Genomic DNA, 20713 nt, shown 5'->3' on the forward strand with positions numbered 1-20713 from the left:
ATATAATGTGAGCCATTTTAATATAATTTAAGATTTTCTAGTAGTCACATTTAAAAGCAAAAAGTATCTGGGGCGCCTGGGTGGCTCAGTCGGTTGGGCGTCTGACTTCCGCTCAGGTCATGATCTCACAGTTTGTGAGTTCGAGCCCCGCGTCAGGCTCTGTGCTGACAGCTCGGAGCCTGGAGCCTGCTTCAGATTCTGTGTCTCCCTCTCTCTCTCTCTGCCCTTCCCCCACTCATTCCATGTCTCTGTCTCGCAAAAATAAACATTAAAAATTTTTTTTTAAAAATTTAAAAGCAAAAAGTATCACTCATATTGAAAGTTTTATATTTTATTCAACCCAATATATCAATCCCAACCCAATCATAAATATTAGCAATGAGATGCTACTTCAAATTCCAGTGTGTACTTTACGGCCTATCACATTTCAGACACTAAATTGTCTACAACTAGGTGAAATATAATTTTGTCAAAAAAAGAGTTGTGTTTAATGAAAAGGTATTTTACACTGTGTGTAATAAAGAAATAGGTCCTGCCCCCAGTGAAGATCTGGCCTTGTCCCTTGGCTTCCGAGAGGTCATCTCTGAGCCCCTAGAATGTTATGTGAGTGACAGGAGCATCTGTGTTTACCTAGGGGGCTTGGTTCATGCCAATCTTACAACATGACTTAACATGGAAGTGGTCATATTCATCTAGTCTTAGGGTAGAGGCTGACCACACTAGGAAGACCAACAATGTAATGGAGGGTGTGAGTTTTGGGTCACGCAATAACGGACGACCTGAAGCAGAGATGAAGCATATGGGCAATCAATCAATCAATCATGCCTACGAAACTCTGAACACAGAGGCTCAGGCCAGCTTCCTTACAGGCAGTCCTCAGTGCATACTGTTGCACAACAATGTCAGGACACTGACACTACACATCCTGATTCTACAGGGAGAAGAAAATAAAAGTTCTGTGTTTGGGACTGCTCATGTAGTACCGGACTCTGTGCTTCTTCCCTTAGCTGATTTTAATTTGTATCCTTTCCCTGTAATAGACTGCAACTGTGACTATAATGGCTTTCAGTGAATTCCATCAGTCTTTATAGCAAATTATCAAAGGTAAGGGTGGTTTTGGGAAATTTCCAAACTTGCAGTTGGTGTCAGAAGTGAGGGTGGTCTCGGAGACTGTGCTCTAACTTTGTAATTAGCTAACTCTCTCAGCTGGCCTAAAACTCTTGGCACACTGCCTTAGTTTTTTAGTTTTACATGTACAGTAAGTCAGATTCAAAATTCGGTTCGTCAGTAGTACTACCTACATTTCAAACGCCCAAAGCAACATGTGGCCGGCCAGTGGTTACTGCATCAAGCAATGCAATTTCAGACTGTGAGCCCTCTGATCCTCTTATGCCCAACACACTTCCTTCTCCATTTCATCTAAACCTCTAGCTTTTTTCAGTTCCTACTATTTAAGATCATTCGTCCTGATGTCAGGTGCCTTCATCCCCCTTTCACCCCACACCCAATGACCCAGACATTAATTACTTTATTGTCAGTGGCCTCAACTCTTCTGCCAAATGTCTCTCTTCTTCTGTACATGTTCTATAAACCACCAATACTGGATCGATCCAAATGTCTTTCTTACCCCCTTTACCCACAGGCTGTTGAGTACTGCTGAGGATAAAAATCATTCAATCCTGTATAATGGAACAACAAGTGCATGGTTTCCCATTGCCAGGGCCTCTCATCAACTCCTAGCTGTCCTTGATCACACCCTTCTGTCACTCCCAGGAGCAGCTAATTTCACCTCCTCCACAGGCATCCAGGTTCCTATCCTTTCACCCTTAACCATCAGGTGCTGATCTGGCCTCCTACTTGAGGCAGAAAATTAGACAGAAGGTGGGAGGTATACCTTACTTCGCATTCTTCTACCTACAAAACCACCTACAGCCACATATGCCCTTTACCTTCTTCCACCGTCTCTGAGCAGGGCCAATCCCCGTGTTCACAGCTCAAGCTCCTCCTATTACTCATGGACCTAATTGTGCAGGTTATCTTTTCCACATTGATTATACTCAAACTCATCCTGCTCACTACTGTCTCCTTAACTCCACCCTAAGATCAAGTCTTGTATTTAAACAAAACAAAACTCCCCCTTGCACTTTGTCAAGTAGTGAGAGGATCTAAGATTTCACCAGAATTTAACAAGTTAATATGCCACAGCTGCATGAATGCTGGCAGAAGACATGAGACCCTCTAGGTCAGAGACAAAGGACTTTGGTATATAGGGCAGAGCAAGCAGCACAAGCATCAACATATTTGCTTCAGTTATCCCAATCCTAACTCCCACAGAGCGATGGATGGGGACCAGGGGACATCTACACATTCAGCTGGGTGCATTCAAGACAGGAACCTGTAACATTACAATTCTTCAATGATAACATCTGCCAGTGAGAGCTTACTATGTACCAGGTGATAGTCTAAGAATTTTATTTATTTATTTATTTATTTTTTTATTTTTTATTTTTTATTTTTTTTTTTTTTTAAGAGGGAGAGACAGAACACAAGCAGGGGAAGAGCAGAGAGAGAGGGAGACACAGAATCCAAAGCAGGCTGCAGGCTCTGAGCTGCCTGCACAGAGCCCGATGTGGGGCTTGAACTCACAAGTCATGAGATATGACCTGAGCCGAAGTCAGACACTTAACTAAGCCACCCAGGTCCCTGTAAGAATCTTTTTATTTTTTAAAATACTTCTTAGAAATTGAAATAGAATTAGTATGACATAAAATTAACTATTTTAAAAAGTGTACAATTTGGAGGCACCTGGATGGCTCAGTCAAGTGTCTGACTCTTGGTTTTGGCTCAGGTCATGATCTCACAGTTCGTGAGTTTGAGCCCCACGTTGGGCTCTGCACTTAGAGTGCAGATCCTACTTTGGATTCTATCTCTCTCTCTCTCTCTCTCTCTCTCTCTCTCTCTCTCTCTCTGCCCCCCTCTCAAAACAAACAAACAAACAAACAAACAAGCAAACAAAGTGTATACTTTGGTGGTTTCAATATATTCACTATGTTGGGCAATCATCACTACTATCTAATTCTAGAATATTTCCATTAGCCCAAACAGGAACCCTCTACCAACAAGCAGTGAGTCCTACTTCTCCATACCCCTGTTCCATGGTAACCACGAATCTACTTTCTGTCTCTACAAATGTGCCTTTTCTGGACATTTCATATAAATGGACTCACACAACATGTGGTCTTTAGTGTCTGGATTCTTTAACGGAACAAGGTCTTCTAGGTTTATCCATGCTGTAGCTTATATCAGTACTTGATCCTTTTTACCACAGAAGGATATTCCATTGTATGGGTATACCACTTTTATTTATCCATTCATCAGTTGATGGAAATGTGACTTACTTCAACTTTGTAGCTATTACAAATAATGCTGCTATGCAGGGGCACCTGGGTGGCTCAGTCAGTTGAGTGTCCGACTTTGGCTCAAGTCATGATCTTGTGGTTTGTGAGTTCGAGCCCTGAGTCAGGCTCTGTGCTGACAGCTCAGAGCCTGGAGCCTGCTTCAGATTCTGTGTCTCCTTCTCTCTCTGCCTCTCCCCCATTTGTGCTCTGACTCTCTGTCTCTCAAAAATAAATGTAAAAAAAATTTTTTTTAATTAAAAAAAATAATGCTGCTATGCACATGCTGTACAAGTCTTTGCACAGATGAAGCACTTTAAAAACACACAATCCTAGGGCGCCTGGGTGGCTCAGTCGGTTAAGTATCCGACCCAAGGTTTTGGCTCAGGTCATGATCTCATGATTCCTGAGTTCAAGCCCTGCATCAGGGTCTGTGCTGACAGCATAGAACCTGCTTGGGATTCTTTCTCTGTCCCTCCCCCACTCACACGGTCTCCTTCTCTCTCAAATTAAATAAACTTTAAAACACACACACACACACACACACACACACACACACACACACAATCCTTACAACAACCTCTAAGATAAGTGGTACCATCAGCAGCAGCATCCTTATTTTCATCTTAAAGAGGAAGACACTAAGGCAGTGGGGTTTAAAAACTTGCCCAAGCTCACAAAGGCTTTAAATGGAAGAATCAGGATTTGAATCACAGCAGTCTGACTCTATCCATGTTCTTACCCACTAACCATGCTGCTCTGTTTAACTCTACTTCTAATCCATTTTCTCTATCCCCAACGCCACTACTTATCAGATAATCCGCAGCTCTCATCAGTTTCATTGCCAATAGCCTAAGTGCTCTCCCAGACACTAATCTCATCGCCCTCAAATACACCCTTATTTTGGCACCAATGTACCCTTTCTAAAACAGAAGCTGGACCGTGTCTTGACCCTTGCTTAAAGTCCTTCCATGGCTATCATCTAAGAGTGGACAAAGTTGTAGTGGCCAAAGATTCATTTATTTAAAAATATTACGTGGAAATCCAATAAGCATATTATGTTTAAAAAGGGAGATACTATGCTTTTGTTGAACAGGAAGGAAAAATGGGAGGTGGCTGAACGTATTTGGAGGAAAGCATGACCTGTAAACTGTGCCTTACATACCTACCATCTCAGAGAAGGCATCTTAGACATTTCCAAAGAACCTTTAGAACTTCTGGAATAATTCAAAAACCACCAGCATATCACTTAATCCTCTAAAAAACTAGTTCTAATTCCCTAAGTATACCAAGTCGTTTCATGCCTTCAAGTCTTTACTATATTACTCGTCCAGAAAGCTGATTTCCACTCAGCAAACTTCTCATACTTGAAAACTCTGTTCAACCATCACTTCTTCCATAGACTTTTCTAACCCTCTCCTTATGCCAACCATTGCAAACACTGCTATCTTTATCACATTCCTATGGTTTGTGTCCCTCGTGCAATATGATACTCAAAATGGAAGATAATATTTTAGATACAGTATGACTGCCACAAAGGGGAAAGGCACTACAACTCTTTCAGCAAATGTTGGAATCAAACAGCCAACTACTGTCCCAAACAGTATGGTGTCATAATCTGCTAATAACATCAGGATAAAGTTCCCAGCTAATAATCTTTACACCTAGAGCAGAAACTTCCAAGCACCATGATTCATCACCTCAAGCAACCTTGCAAAAACTCTGGATCAAACCAACCAACTATGTTCTTCAATCCTATACCTAAGCTGCCAACTACTGCTAACAAACAACCCATTTAAAAAGCCACAAGTGGAGTCCCAACAAAATTAAGATCCCCAACAATTGCTAACCTATCAATGCTGCCTAGGAGTCCTTCAGCTTGTCCCCTTATCATCTACTTCTTTCATTTCCTTTAGATGCTATTCTGTGATCTCATCTCAGCATACAAACTCTTTTCCTACTTTTCAAACACTAGTATTAGGAAGTCACACTCTAAACTTTAGTCCCCCAAACATCAATCTCAAACAAATACTTCTACAAACTCACCAGCTTTCAACTCCTCCTTGAGGAATGCTTCATTAAATCTCACTCTCTCCCTTATATCTACATTCCCTCTGGCTTACTGGTTCTTTCCCCTCAAATTAACTATAGATGTAAACCAAATAAATAATAAAAAGACAACACATATTCAACCAATGGCCCTTTTAGTCACCAATGCTCTCTCTTTACTTCCCATCATAGTCAACTCTCTCAAGAGTCATTTATACCACTGTCCTTCAAAGTTAGGGTGCTGATATTACCTTAGTGGTTGCTCTAGGGATTATAACTATGCATCTACTTCCAACTAATACTGACTTGATTCTGGTAAAATATAGCAACTTTATTCCAAGACGGCTCCATTTCCTCAACCTTCCTTTAGGTACTTGTATTACATCAATATATCTTCAAAATCCAGAAATAAAGTGTTACAAATACTTCTTTAAGCCCTTTTCTGTCTTTTAAAGAATTCGGAGAAGAAATGGGGAAAGAATATATTTATATAATCTTTTATTTCCTATATATTCATCTTTTCTGGTTTTCTTTAGTTCCTCCTATGGATATAAGTTGCCATTTGGTGTCATTTCCTTTCAACTTGAGCACTTCCTTAGGATGCCTTGTACAGCAGGTCTCTCAGGCCCTGGTTACTTGGGAATGTGTTTATTTTGCCTACATTCTGAAGGACAGTTTTGCTAGATACAGCATTTATGGTTCATAGGTTTTGGGGTTTTTTTATTTCAGCCTTTTAAATATGTCAATCCATTGCCTTTAGCCTCTTTTTTTTTTTCTGGTAAGAACTCAGCTGTAAATCATGTTGCTTCCCTGTATGTGATGAGTCATTTTTCTCTTGCTGCTTTCAAGATTCTCTGTCTTTCAGCAAATTGACAATATGTGTCTAGACGTGGATGCCTTTTGGGTTTATCCCACCTGAGATTCACTGAGCTTCTTAAAACTGTAAATTAATGTTTTATTATATGTTTTGGAAGTTCTTGGTCATCACTTCTTCAAGTATTTTTTCCTGTCCCTTTTTCTTTCTCATCTCCTTCCGGAATTCCCATTACAAATATGTTCGTATACTGAATCTTGTCCCACCAGTCTCCGAGGCTCTGATTATTTTTCTTCAATGATTTTTCTCTCTGTTCTTCAGACTAGATTTTTTTTCTATTGGTATTTCAAGTTTGCTGTTTCTTCTCCCACTTCAAATCCGCTACAAAACACATCTAGTGCATTTTCATTTCAGTTACTACACTTTCAACTCTAGGATTTTCATATTGTTCGTTTTTATAGTTTCTGTTTCCTTACTGAGATTTCCTATTTGTTGAGTCATTGTCATCATATTTTCCATTTAGACATGGTTTCTTTTAATTGTCTGAACAAATTTATAATAATTAAGTTTTTGCTAAAAATAACATCTAGACCTACTCGGAGAAATTTTCTACTGGCTACTTTTCTTCCTGAGTACAGATCACATGTTTGAGGTTTTTTTCTTTAACATCTACAGTGGGTTGTTTTTTTTTTTTATGTTTATTTATTTTTGAGAGAGAGAGACAGAGTGTGACCACGGGAGGGGCAAAGAGAGAGTGGGACAAAGAATCTGAAGCAGGCTCCAGGCTCTGAGCTGTCAGCACAGAGCCCGATGCGGGGTTCGAATCCATGAACTCTAAGATTGTGACCTGAGCCGAAATCGGACACTTAACAGACTAAGCCACCCAGGTCAACATCTACAGTGTTTTCTAATAAAACTGTATATTATAGTTAATACGTTTAGCCAATTCTGGATTATGATTTTTCCTCTTGAGGACTGTTGTTTTTATTGCTGGCTTTTGTTTTACTCGTTTTTATTTTTTTAGTAACCTTGTTGGAAGTAATTTGAGAATCTGTCTCCCTGTGGTATGTAGCCATTGATTCCTCCTGCTAAATTAAAAAAAAAAAAAATCTTATGTTTATTTTTTAAATGTTCATTTCTTTATTTTGAGAGAAAAAGGGAGTGAGAGAATCCCAAGTAGGTTCTGCACTGTCAGCATAGAGCCCGACATGGGGCCCTATCTCACAAACCATGAACTCATGACCTGAGCCGAAATCAAGAGTTGCACACTTAACCAACTGAGACACCCAGGCACCCTCCCTCCCTTATTTCTATTCTTTAGCATGGCTTCCTTGACGTCATCCCTATGTCTACACTGATTAGTGATCAAACCACCTTCCACCACAAACCTACTGGTTAGTTCAGCAGTGCATTTCAAAGTTCCGAAAGCTTCAACGTCAGCCTCAGCTTTTACTCTTTGCTGGGCTTTCTCAGGACTTCTCAGAAGATGCCAGTCCCCCAGTAAGCCAGATGTGAATGAAGAATTTATCTTATCCCGTTGTGGCTCTCTCAATAACAAGATCTCCCAACTTAATTTCTGGTTAGTTGACCATTCTGTGGCCTGCCCCCAGAAAGATCACAACTGCTAGCTAGCACGTCCCAAACTTGCTGTTTTTACTGACAACACGACTGGGCATGAGTGGGTTTTGATTTTTTGTTTTTGTCTTCTTTTCCAAATCAAATCAGAACAAAGCTGCTCGTTTTAAGGCCAGCTCAGCTGGGGAGGGAAGAGAAAGGATATAGGGGCTCAGGCAACAAAGCCAAAGACTCCCACTATTCTCATCACAAATTCAAAAGATTTTCATGAATTAAAGCTTCTCAATGTAATGTTTGCCACTGATTCATTTTCAGAGCCCTAACAATTTTTTTAACTTTTTTTTAATGTTTATTTATTTTTGAGAGAGAGACAGAGTGTGAGTGGGGGAGGAGCAGAGAGAGAGGGAGACACAGAATCCGAAGCAGGCTTCAGGCTGTGAGCTGTCAGCACAGAGCCCGATGTGGGGATCAAACTCACGAACCTGCGAGATCACGACCTGAGGCGAAGTCGGACGCTTACCGACTGAGCCGCCCAGGAGCCCTGAGCCTTAACAATTATTTTTGACAATCCTGCCACTTTTGTATTTGTTCCTTAGATGGAATATTTGCCAACGTCTTCACTCTGTCATTGCCTGAAGTCCTGTGATTTCTATTTATCTCATCATTTTCAATGTCTAATCTGTATATACTTTAGGTTACAGTTAATGTATTATATGACATTTATGTTTACATACATATATTTGAATAAGTTACAGTACACAATTTAAATGGTGTTATTAATAGGTTACATGATCAACTTTAGAAAACATTCTTAAAAACTCTCAGTTTCCCCTTCCTCACTATGCACTCACACTGCAGCCCATAACATTTTGATTTCTATTCTTACTTCACTAGTGCAACAGCTCTCTTTAAGAGCACGGAGGGGAAACCAAAGCAAAAGTGAATTATTGGGACCTCATCAAAATACAAACCTTCTGCACAGCAAAGGAAACAATCAGCAAAACAAAAAGGCAACTGACGGAATGGGAGAAGACTTCGCAAACGACGTATCAGATAAAGGGTTAGTATCCAAAGTCTAGAGAGAACTTATCAAACTCAACACCCAAAAGAGAATAATCCAGTGAAGAAATAATCCAGGGAAGAAATGGGCAAAAGACATGAATAGACACTTCTCCAAAGAAGACATCCAGATGGCCAACCGACACAGGAAAAAATGCTCCACATCATTCATCATCAGGGAAATACAAATCAAACCCACAATGAGATACCACCTCACACCTGTCAGAATGGCTAACGTGAACAACTCAGGCAACAACAGATGTTGGCAAGAATGCGGAGAAGGAGGATCTCTTTTGCACTGATGGTGGGGATGCAAGCTGGTGCAGCCACTCTGGAAAACAGTATGGAGGTTCCTCAAAAAATTAAAAATAGAACTACCCTACGAACCAGCAATTGCACTAGTAGGTATTTATCCAAGGGATACAGGTATGCTGTTTCGAAGGGGGACATGCACCCCAATGTTTATAGCAGCACTATCGACAATAGTCAAAGTATGGAAAGACCCCAAATGTCCATCAACAGATGAATGGATAAAAAAGATATGGTATCTATATATACAACAGAGTATTACTCAACAATCAAGAATGAAATCTTGCTATTTGCAAGTACCTGCATGGAACTAGAGGGTATTATGCAAAGCAAAATTAGTTGGAGAAAGACAAATATATGACTTCATTCATATGAGGACTTTAAAATACAAACCAAATGAACATAAGGGAAGGGAAGCAAAAATAACATAAAAACAGGAAGGGGGACAAAACATAAGAGACTCTTAAATATAGAGAACAAACAGGGTTGCTGGAGGGTTTGTGGGCTAAATGGGTAAGGGGCATTAAGGAATCTACTCCTGAAATCATTTTTGCACCATATGCTAACTAACTTGGATATAAATTAAAAATAAATAAATTATTAATTAAAAAAAAGAGAGCACTGAGAACATGTCTATCACAAAGCCAGAGGCTATCTCTCAGTCCTTATCATAATTTACCTTTTACACCATTCAATAATGCTCCTTTTTGAAATTCCTATTCCCCTTGTCTTTTATAATACCTCAATCTTATTTCATCAACAGCAATTTTTTCATGTACTTCATGGCCTTACCTTCAACTTAAATACTGATGGTACTAACTAAGGGTCTTATCCTTAAACCTTTTTTTTTTTTTAACGTTTAAATGTTAGAGAGAGAGAGAGAGAGAGAGAGAGAGAGGGAGGGAGAGAGTGCGCGTGCGCATGTGCACCCACGAGCAAGCAGGGGAGGGGCAGAGAGAGAGGGAGACACAGAATCTGAAGCAGGCTCCAGGCTCTAAGCTGTCAGCACAGGGTCCGACATGGGACTCAAACTCACGAGCTGTGAGATCATGACATGACCCGAGCCGAAGTCAGATACTTAACCAACTGAGCCACCCAGGCGCCCCTTAAACCTATTCTTTTCTGCATGATTCCACATCAGTGGACAACTACTATCTCTCCGGTAACGAAATGATATCCTAGGCTCCATCTTATCCCTGATTTCCAGACTGTGATCCAATGACTTGATGCACAACTTCCACCGACTGGTGCCTCAAACTCCATGTCTGAAGTAGCACAGTTCATCCAATCTATTTTTCATTCTTGTATCCTCTTACTAGATGACACTACCATTCACACACTAGCACAGTAAGAAATCTAAACATCTCAATACACTCTCACTCATTTTCTCCTTTAACAATGTCATTTTCAAAAGATTTAGTAAACCCCTGATATGTTTAATTAATGTAAAATTTAGAATACTGGCCACTTTTTTTTATATTAACAATGATAAAACAAATGCCTTAAAAAGAGCAGATGGAGTTGTTATTATGCAAGGAAGGAGAGGAGAGACTGCTACTTTATAAATATACCAGCTCTGTAAATGAGCCACTGCCCGAGCCTAAATCTCAGTAATAATACTCATCAAAAAAAAAAAAAAAAAAAAAAATCTGTCTCACCCTCTCTTTCAATGGGGATTTAATAACAAGAGAGTAAAAAAATACTTCATATTTATTGCTGCTATGTCCATGACCCAAATTTTCAAAACAGAAATTTGGTTTGTATTTGTAATAAAAGATTCTTCCCAGAATACTTAATTGAAGTCTTTTTATATGGAAGAACAGATTCTTCAGCCTGGTAAATGGGGAAAAACATGTACTCTGGAGTCAGATAGTCCTTGGGTTAAATCTCAGCTGTATTACCGATTAGTTACACCTTAGGCAAATTATTTAGCCTCCTTGAATCTCAGTTTCTTTGTGAAGTGATGATAAAAATACCTGTATTTCAAGATTAAAATAAAAGACATGAAGTCGCTATCTTACTTCAATCCCTCATCATTCTCAGACATTAATGTATACCTTCCTAACTGGCATTGGCATGTTCCATCCCAATTCTTCCTCACATGGCAATAATTCAAGGTAAAGTTCAACTGTGTCCATTCACTCATTTAGTCATTCATTCAATAAACAATGATTGATCATTTCCCTCAGTAAATATTTCAGTCCATCAGTATGAACTGGAGAGCAAGAAGAGACATGGGGATAGATACAATGGTGAGCAAAAACAGACAGGACCCCTGATTTTCTGGAGTTCGGTGTCTGGTAGAGAGAGAAAAACCATTAAATAATTACAAAAATAAATGTAAAACCACAAGTGATATAAGTACTACTAAGAAAGGATACAGTGCAATGAGAAGGTGCGATAGGGAAACTGGCCAAGTCAGAAATGTCATTCAAAGCCCTTCATTATTTATTGAGCCTTTCCTATCTTACCAGCCTCATTTCCGGGCATTTTCTCAGATACGGCCTATATTTAAACCATACTCAACAACTTAAAGAATATGAAATATGCCATGCTTTCTCTCATCTTGAAATCTTCTGAACGGGCTACAGCATTTCTGAAACACTTTATTCCCCTTACTTGGTTCCAGCAAGAATCAGAAGGGGCAGTTCTCGCATTACTTCTTTAATACCTTCATCACACATGATGCTAATATTAATCACCAACTACACCTGGTAATTGATTTTCTCCTTTATAGATGACTGGTATTTTATGAGGAGATATTGTGAAATTATGCCCAAATCCGGTCTTCAGTATGAGTTTCCCAGCGTGCTGAAACAAATTACCACAGGTACATAACACAGAAGAATTATAATTTATTCACTCACAGTTTTGGAAGCAAGAAGTCCAAACCTGAGGTATCACCAGGGCTTCACTCCATCTAGAGGCTTTAGGGGAGAATCTTTTCTATGCCTCTTCTAGCTTCGGGTGGCTGTCAGCTTTTCTCGACTTGTGGCTGCATAATTCTTATCTACTTGGGTCTTTTTCAAGACCGCTTTGACTATTCTGGGTCCCTTATAATTCCACACAAATTTTATAATCTGCTTGTCAGTCTCTACAAAAATGCCAGCTCCGATTCTGATGGCGATTGTACTTAACCTACACATCAGTCTGAGCACTGCTGCCATCTAAACGATGTTAAAAATCCATGAACGTGGGATGTTTTTCCAATCATTAAGATCTTCTTAAGCTTCCTTCAACACTGTTTTGTACTTTTTAGACTATAATATTTGCATCTCTTTTGTTAAATTTATTCCTAAGTACTTTATTCTTATTGATGCTACTGTAAACTGAATGGTTTTATTTCTTTCATTTTCAGATCACTCATTGTAAGAATACAGAAATACGATTGATATACTGCTCTTATATCCTGCAACCGTGCTGAACTTTTATATAGTTCTTATAGTTTTTCAGTGGATTTTTTTAGGACCTTCTATATACAAGATCATGTCATCTGTGAGTAGAATTAGCTTTACTTCTTCCTTTCCAATCTAGATGCCTTTTATAGGTCTTTCTTATCTAATTGCTGTGACTAGAATCTCCAGTACATTGTTTAAACAGAAATGGAGAGAGATGAAATCTTTGTGTTATTCTTGACTGCCGGGGGAAAACATCTAGTTGTTCACCATTAAGTATAATGTTAGCTATGGGTTTTGTAGAGATCTTAACAGATTAGGAAAGTTCCCTTGGCCAGGGGGGCGGGGGGGCAGCTGGGTGGCTCAGTTGGTTGAACATCTGAATCTTGATCTTAGCTCTGGTTATGATCTCACAGTTCATGGGACTGAGCCCCACACCGGGCTCTGTGCTGGTAGCACGGAGCCTGCTTGGGATTCTCTCTCTCCCTCTCTCTCTCCCTGCCCCTTCCCTGCTCATACATGTGCTCTCTCAAAATAAATAAACATGAAAAAATAACATGAAAAAATAAAAAGTTAGTTCTCTTCTATTTCTAATTTGTTGAGAATAGTGTTTTTATCATGAAAAGATGTTGGATTCTGTCAAGTGCTTTTTCTGCATCGTATATGATTGTGCCATGTTTGTTTTTCCTTTCTTGACAGGATGCATTAATGGATTTTTTATGGTTAACCAACCTTGCATTCCTGGGATAAGTTCCTCTTGGTCATAGTGTGTAATTCCTTTTATATGTTAACTATTTTGTCGAGGATTTTTGCATCCATAGTCATAAGAGATACTGCCCGGTAGTCTTCTTGAGATGTCTTCGTCTGGTATTGGTATCAGGGTAATACAGACTGACCTCACAGAATGTGTTGGGAAGTGTCCACTCCTATTCTTTTCTTTTAGGAGAGTTTGTAAAGAATTGCTACTAATTCTTCTTTAAATGCCTGGTAGAATTCACCAGTGATGCCATCTGGTCCTGGACTTTTCTTTACATGTAGTTTTTTGATTACTGCTTCAATCTCTTTACTTGATGTATCTATTCATATTGTCTATTTTTTCTTGAATCAGTTTCAGTAGTTTGGGGCTTTCTAGGAATTTTCCCTATTTAATTAATTTCTGCTGTAATATCTATTGTCTCCTTCCTTCAGCTTGGTTTAGGCTTGGTATGTTCTTCCTTTTGCAATATCTTAAGGTAGAAGACTAAGTTACTGATTTAAGATCTTTGCTATTACAGGCATTTTACAGCTATAAGCATCCTCTAAGCACTGCTTTAGCTGCATCCCATAGGCTTTACTATCTTGTATCTTCATTTTCATTCATCTCCACGGTATTTTTTTCTGAATTCGCTTTTGATTTCATTGGCTCTGTTTACTTCAAATTATATTAATTTTCACGTATTTGTGAGATCCACAAATGTTTTCCCACTCTTCATTTCTAGTTTCATTCCACTGTGGTTGGAAAACACACACTGTATTATTGCTAACTCTTTAAATTCACTCAGGTTTGTTTTATGGCTAAGCATATGACCAATCCTTGAGAACGTTCTGTGTTCACCTGTGAAGAATGCGTTCTGTTGTTGTTAGGTGGCCTGTTCTAAAGATGTGCTAGCTCTAGCTAACGGAGTATTGAAACCTCCAACTACCATCATTGTCTATTTCTCTCGTCATTTCTGTCGGATTTTGTTCCCTGTATTTTGGTAGCCTTATTGGACATATGATGTTTATAACTCATGATGTTTTCCTCATGTGTTGATCCTTCTATTAGTATAGAATGTTCCTCTTTACCTCTAGTAAGCAAAGATAAAGTCTTTTTTGTTTTCAAGTCTAATTTGTCTATATCAACATAACCAGCATTCTTCTTGTTGCTGTTTGCATAATATGTCTTTTTCCATCCTTTTACTTTCACTCTATTTGTATTTTTTAATCTAAAGTATGTCTCCTGTAAATAGCACGCAGTTGGATCATGTGGGGTTTTTTTTTAAGTTTATTTATTTATTTTGAGAGAGACAGAGACAGCGTGAGTGGGGGAGGGGCAGAATGAGGGAAAGCCAGCGCAGGCTCCTCATTGTCAGCACAGAGCCCAACACGGGACTCAAACTCATGAAATTGAGATCATGACAAGAGTTGAAACCAAGAGTCAAATGCTTAACCAACTAAGCCACCCAGGTGCCTCAGATCATATGTTTTTAACTCTCTTTATTTATTTATTAACAATCACTGCTTCTCCATTGGATTATTCAATCCATTTACTCTTAATGTAATTACCAATGCATAGTTGACCTTGAAAAACATGGGTTTGAACTGCATAGATCTACTTATAGGTGAATTTTTTTTTAATGAATACAATACAGTACTGTAAATGTATTTTTTCTTACAATTTTAGTAAAATTTTCTTTAGCTGACTTTATTGTAATAATATAGTAATACAGTATATGATACATACAATCATACAAAATATGTATTCAACTGTTTAGGTTATCAGTAAAGTCAACAGTAGGCTATTAGTAGTTAAGTTTTCAGAAATCAAAAGTTATACATGTATTTTCGACTGCATGTGGGGGTGGGGAAGGGGGTCCACAGTCCCTCACCCTCAAGGGTCAACCCTAGTCAGATCTATGCCTGCCGTTTTATTTTTTATTTTCTTTGTATTTCATATAATTTTTGTTGTTCTATTCCTTCATTACTGCCTTCTTTTGCATTTAATGAATATTTTCTTTTTTTAATTTTAACATTTTTTAATTTTTTTTTTAACATTTATTTTTGAGAGACAGAGAGAGACAGAGTATGAGCAGGGGAGGGGAAGAGAGAGAGAGAGAGAGAAAGAGAGAGAGAGAGAGAATCTGAAGCAGGCTCCAGGATCTGCGCTGTCAGCCAAGAGCCCCATGCGGGGCTCAAACTAACGACCTGCAAGATCATGATCTAAGTTGAAGTCAAAAGCTAAGCCGACTGAGCCACCCAGGCACCCCATTTGGTGAATATTTTCTAATGAAGTATTTCAATTTCTTTAATAATTTTTTATAATTTAAAAAACATTTTTTTAGTGAATGCTCTAGTGCTTACCCTATATATTTTATCTTATCCAAATGGCTTCTAGCTTATATTATCTTAATTTTGCAGTGACTATATGGAACTATTACTTCTTCTTTTTTTTTTTTTTTTTTAATTTTTTTTTTCAACGTTTATTTATTTTTGGGACAGAGAGAGACAGAGCATGAATGGGGGAGGGGCAGAGAGAGAGGGAGACACAGAACCGGAAACAGGCTCCAGGCTCTGAGCCGTCAGCACAGAGCCCGACGCGGGGCTCAAACTCACGGACCGCGAGACCGTGACCCGGCTGAAGTCGGACGCTTAACCGACTGCGCCACCCAGGCGCCCCGGAACTATTACTTCTTTATAGCTCTATTCCTTTTACTCCCTTTTGTAATAATTGTTCAATAAACATGACATCAGTTAATGGTACAGATCCAACAATACATTGTTATAATTTTTCTTTACCGTCTGTAGTGAGTTCCTTAGCCCAGTGTAGTTTTTATCACACACCTCCTTTGGGCTGTTACCGGCAAATATATTACATATATATTGCATTATAGGGAATGCATTTTTTTATATACATTATTTCATAAAACTGCTTTTTAAATATGTTAAGAGAGGAAAGGAGAAAAGTATGCATCTCCTGTCTTTTACAATTACATAATTACCTTTACTGGTGCTTTTTATTTTTTTATGTAGACTCAAAACTACCATATGGGGTTACCTGCTTCTACCCTGAAGAACTTCCTTTAGTATTTCTTGTAAAGTGGAGCCCTCAGTTTTTGATTATCTGGGAATTCTCCCAGTTTTTTACTTTTGAGAGAGAGAGAGGAAGAGAGAGACAGAGACAGAGAGAGAGAGAACACATGCACGCAAATTGGGGAGGGGGAGAGAGAAACCTGAAGCAGGCTCTGTACTGACAGCACAGAGCCTGACACAGGCAAGGGGGGGGGGGCCTCAAACCTATGAACCCTAAGATTATGACCTGAGCCCAAGCCGGATGTTCAACCAGTTGAGCCACCCAGGCGCCCCATCTCCCAGGTTTTGATAATCGGGGAAAGTATTTATTTTGCCTTCGTTTTTAAAAGACACCTCTACTGGGTGTCTGTAAGATTTTGGTTCATAGTTTTTTTTTTTCCTTTGAGCACTTTGAAAATGTTATCCTATTGCCTTCTGGCCTGCATTGTTTGAGCTAAAAAGTCATTGCTAACCTAATGGGGTTCCCTATAAGTGACATGTCATTTATCTCTCATTGCTTTCAGTATTTCCTCCTTGTCTTTGACTTTCACTATTCTTTCACTATGTAACTGTTTCAAGATCTCTGTGTTTAATATTACTTGGATTTTGGGGCACCTGGGTGGCTCAGTCGGTTACACAGCCGACTTGGGCTCAGGCCATGATCTCGCAGTTCATGAGTTCGAGCCCCGCGTTGGACTCTGTGCTGACAGCTCAGAGCCTAGAGCCTGCTTCTGATTCTGTGTCTCCCAATCTCTCTCTTGTGCTCTCTCTCAAAAATAAATAAAAATATTTTTAAAAATACTACTTGGATTTTGTTTAGCTTTCTGCATATTTAGGTTATTATTTTTCTATAATGTGTGAAGTTCACAGCCATCATTTCCTGTCATATTTTTTCTTTTCCTTTCTCTCTCACCTTCTGGTACTCCCATTAGGCTTATGTAGTTGCACTTCATAGTGCCCACGTTTCTCTTAAGTTCTGTTCCTCGTTTTTCTCCCTCTTCTTGAAATTACATACTCTCCATCAATCTATCCACACTACACGTTTGCTTCGTCTTCTGCCAGTTCAAATCTACAGTTAAGCCTCTCTAATAAATTCTTTCTTTCAGTCATTTTACCTTCCTATTCCATGATTTCCATTTGGTTCATTTTTTAAAAAATGATTTCTATTTCTTTATTGAAACTCTAATTTGATGTGACACTGTCACCATATCTTCCTTTACCACTTCAATCGTGAGTTCCTTTATTTCTGTGAACATGTCTATAACGGCTACCTTAAAGAAACTGTCTGTGTCTCCGACAGTTTCTTGGCTTGCTTTTTTTCCAGTGCATGGGTCATACTTTCCTGTTTCTTTGCATGGTTCATATTTTTTTGTTGTTGGAAACTACACATTTCAGATAATATATCATAGCACCTCTGGGTACTGGTACACTTCTCCCCTTCCAGCACATGTTACTGTTATCTGCTTGTTTATTTGTTTCGTGACTAATGGACTGTGTCAGTGAAGTTTATTCTCCCATAGTGTTCAGCTTCTGTTGTTGTTCCACAGGGAAGCACAGATTTGGTATATCCACAGTTACCCTCAGCTCACGGGATCACCATGGTTGGGGGGGTGCTCTCTTCCCGTCTTTCCTTAACCACACCCAGCTGTTAAACTCCAATAATTGCTGGCTGGTTGCTCTATTGTTTTCAACAATGCCCTGGGGAATCAATTGGTCTTTAAACAATCAAATTCCGATTCCTTTGAAGGAATAGTTTCTGAGATCAGTGTCTGACTTTTGTTCTGACCTCTGGAAGGCTCGTTCGATGTTTTATTCCCTGGATCTCCTATGGGGTAGCTTGTACCTTGAATCTCCTCTCAAATGCCTTTACCACAACCTCCACTGTTCTTATGAATGCTTTTAGCCTTGAACTTCCTCATACTCTGCTGCAAATGAAGTCAGTTCCTTTGTGAACAAATTAGGAGCTATGTCTTAAGGTCTGTGCCTCTCTTTAGGCAAATCTCTGAGCCAGGGGTCTGAAGTCAGCTGTGGGGGACAAAGGCAAAGTTCCCTCCGAGTGGCACTCCCACTATAGGAGCAGAGAGCTCATTGGGAGAAGAGGGGCACAGTCTGGGGTCCTCTCAGTTTTCCTCTAGTGGGATGGAACTACCAACTTACAATCTGAGGCAAGAACAGTCTGGGCTCCAATATTCTCAGTGTGCTGCGACCAAACTCGACAACTAGAGGCTAGGCAGAAGAAGGGAGTCCCTGCTCCTAAACTACATTCACCCAAGACTTAGCGGTAACAGGCAGCTGGGGACTGGAAGAGAATGCTGATGTCCTGTTCCTCCAGGAGCCATTAGTCTAGGTCAGGGTTGGAGGGTCCTGTAGTCTGAACTGGAATCTCCCCCTCACTGAGTTGACAAGGAGGGAGCAGTAATGGTTTAAAAACCACAGCCTCATTTCTTACCAAATTTTCATAGATGCTCTTGAATAAATGTCTTCATTTGCTGTTCACACTTAGAACCATGGTTTTGGGGGTTTTCAGCACTTTTCACGTTTCACTGGGAAGCGGGTCAGCGGAGATCCTCATCCTGTCATGACAGATGTCAACTGCCCAGTTGTTCTTTAACATGGAAGTGAAGGAAGCAAAGTGCTAGGGATCTATTTGTGTGATATCGTTTAATCTTCCCAACTGTGAGGCAGATATTAAAGACCTCACTTTTACAGACCATGAAACTGAGTCCCAGAAGCATTTGATAACTTGCTCCAATCAAAACAGCAAATAGGGGGCAAGTAGCTGACTCAAAACCAGGTCGAACTGCCTCCAAAGTTCATGTTCTTGATCATGCCCATCTTTTCATCTTTTATAAGCCTTTCCATCCTTTTAAAAACCTGAGCTCATGCAATAGTCATATCCCTGTGCAGTCACAATGATTTATTTAGGTAATACATCATTTTCTTTCTCATCTAGGTCTTTTATAATAATACCAAGAGAAGTACTATTCTGTTTGTTCATGCCTTAAGCTACATTTCCACAAAGAATCTCTAACCAGGGCATTATTATCTTTTCTGTACTTTTAAAAACTGTTTTTCTGAAGAGCAAGGTAGATCTGATATGCAATGGATTGGAGTCTTTGATTATTATAAATATTAAGATGACAAGGCCTCTTTTCTCCCAAGACTACTATTGTACACAAGCACATACACAAAGTCAATTAAAAATATTATTAGGAAATGAAAATACAGCCTTGAAAAAACACTCTGAAGACTTTTAGGCCCAAATTGTAAGATTTCAAGGAAAGCTTTTAACACACACAGACGCAAAATCCATACAGTCACAAATGACCAGTCACTAATAAAAAGATTCTACTTTAGGGGCCCCTGGGTGGCTCAGTCATTGAAGCATCGGGCTCTGTGCTGACAGTTCAGAGCCTGGAGCTGCTTCAGATTCTTTGTCTCCCTCTCTCTCTGCCCCTCCCCCACTTGCGTGCATGCTGTCTCTCGAAAATAAACATTAAAAAAAAAAAAAAAAAAGAAGATTCTACTTTCAAAGTTATCTCATACGTTTAGATACACTTAAAAACTTAAAAAAAAAAAAAAAAACTGGACCACAATGTAAACTAAAACATAATCCAAAAAATAAATAGTCTACATGAACCTAAAGAAGAAACATTTCTCTGTAGTTACTTACCAAACAAACAAATTAAAAATAACAAGACATGTGAATCTAAATGTGAAAAGTTTAGCCTTTACCTCTACTTGGCTCCATTTATCACTGTTACAAAAAAAAAAAAAAAAAAAAAAATTTTTTTTTGGCCCGTTTTTACCACCTCAAAAAGTCTGATTTCCTGGTAACAAATTCCACTGTTTAATTCTGATGTTGTGCTAAGTGTTTAAGAAAAAAAAAAAAAAAAAGTTACTGCAGACAGAACCTCCCAAACTATAAGAATCATCAAGGGAGCTGGGAACACGCAGTAAGGAATACAGTTACATGTTATATGTAAACAAAATTTAAAGAAATCATTAGAATGAGACTGTTGGCTCCAAGGGGTGCCTTCACACAAAACAGAGGCCCATCCACTGCGGGGGTTCTGCCACACACGGTGACCCCAGGCAGATGTAGCAATAGCAAAGACCCTCGGCTGCAGGCACCTGCTGTATGTTCAGTAGGGAGGTTTGTTTTTGCAGATCTTTAATCCCAACTGTTACCACCTGATGGAAATAAACAGAACACCTCTGCTGCGGAAACAAAGAGGGTGAAGGGACTTAAACAGGTAAACCAAAATAAATGAAAATTCTTGATTGAAAAGGACAGCATCAAGTGACAG

At 39.2% G+C, this 20713-nt stretch overlaps 1 protein-coding gene across 6 annotated transcripts in view; it reads right to left on the bottom strand.

Moving 5' to 3' along the window:
* SIK3 (SIK family kinase 3) overlaps window positions 1–20713 on the bottom strand; it is a 243572-nt gene that overhangs the window by 94911 nt on the left and 127948 nt on the right. The window lies entirely within an intron of this gene.

This window comes from Lynx canadensis, chromosome D1 (assembly GCF_007474595.2).
Source record: "Lynx canadensis isolate LIC74 chromosome D1, mLynCan4.pri.v2, whole genome shotgun sequence".
NCBI lineage: Eukaryota > Metazoa > Chordata > Mammalia > Carnivora > Felidae > Lynx > Lynx canadensis.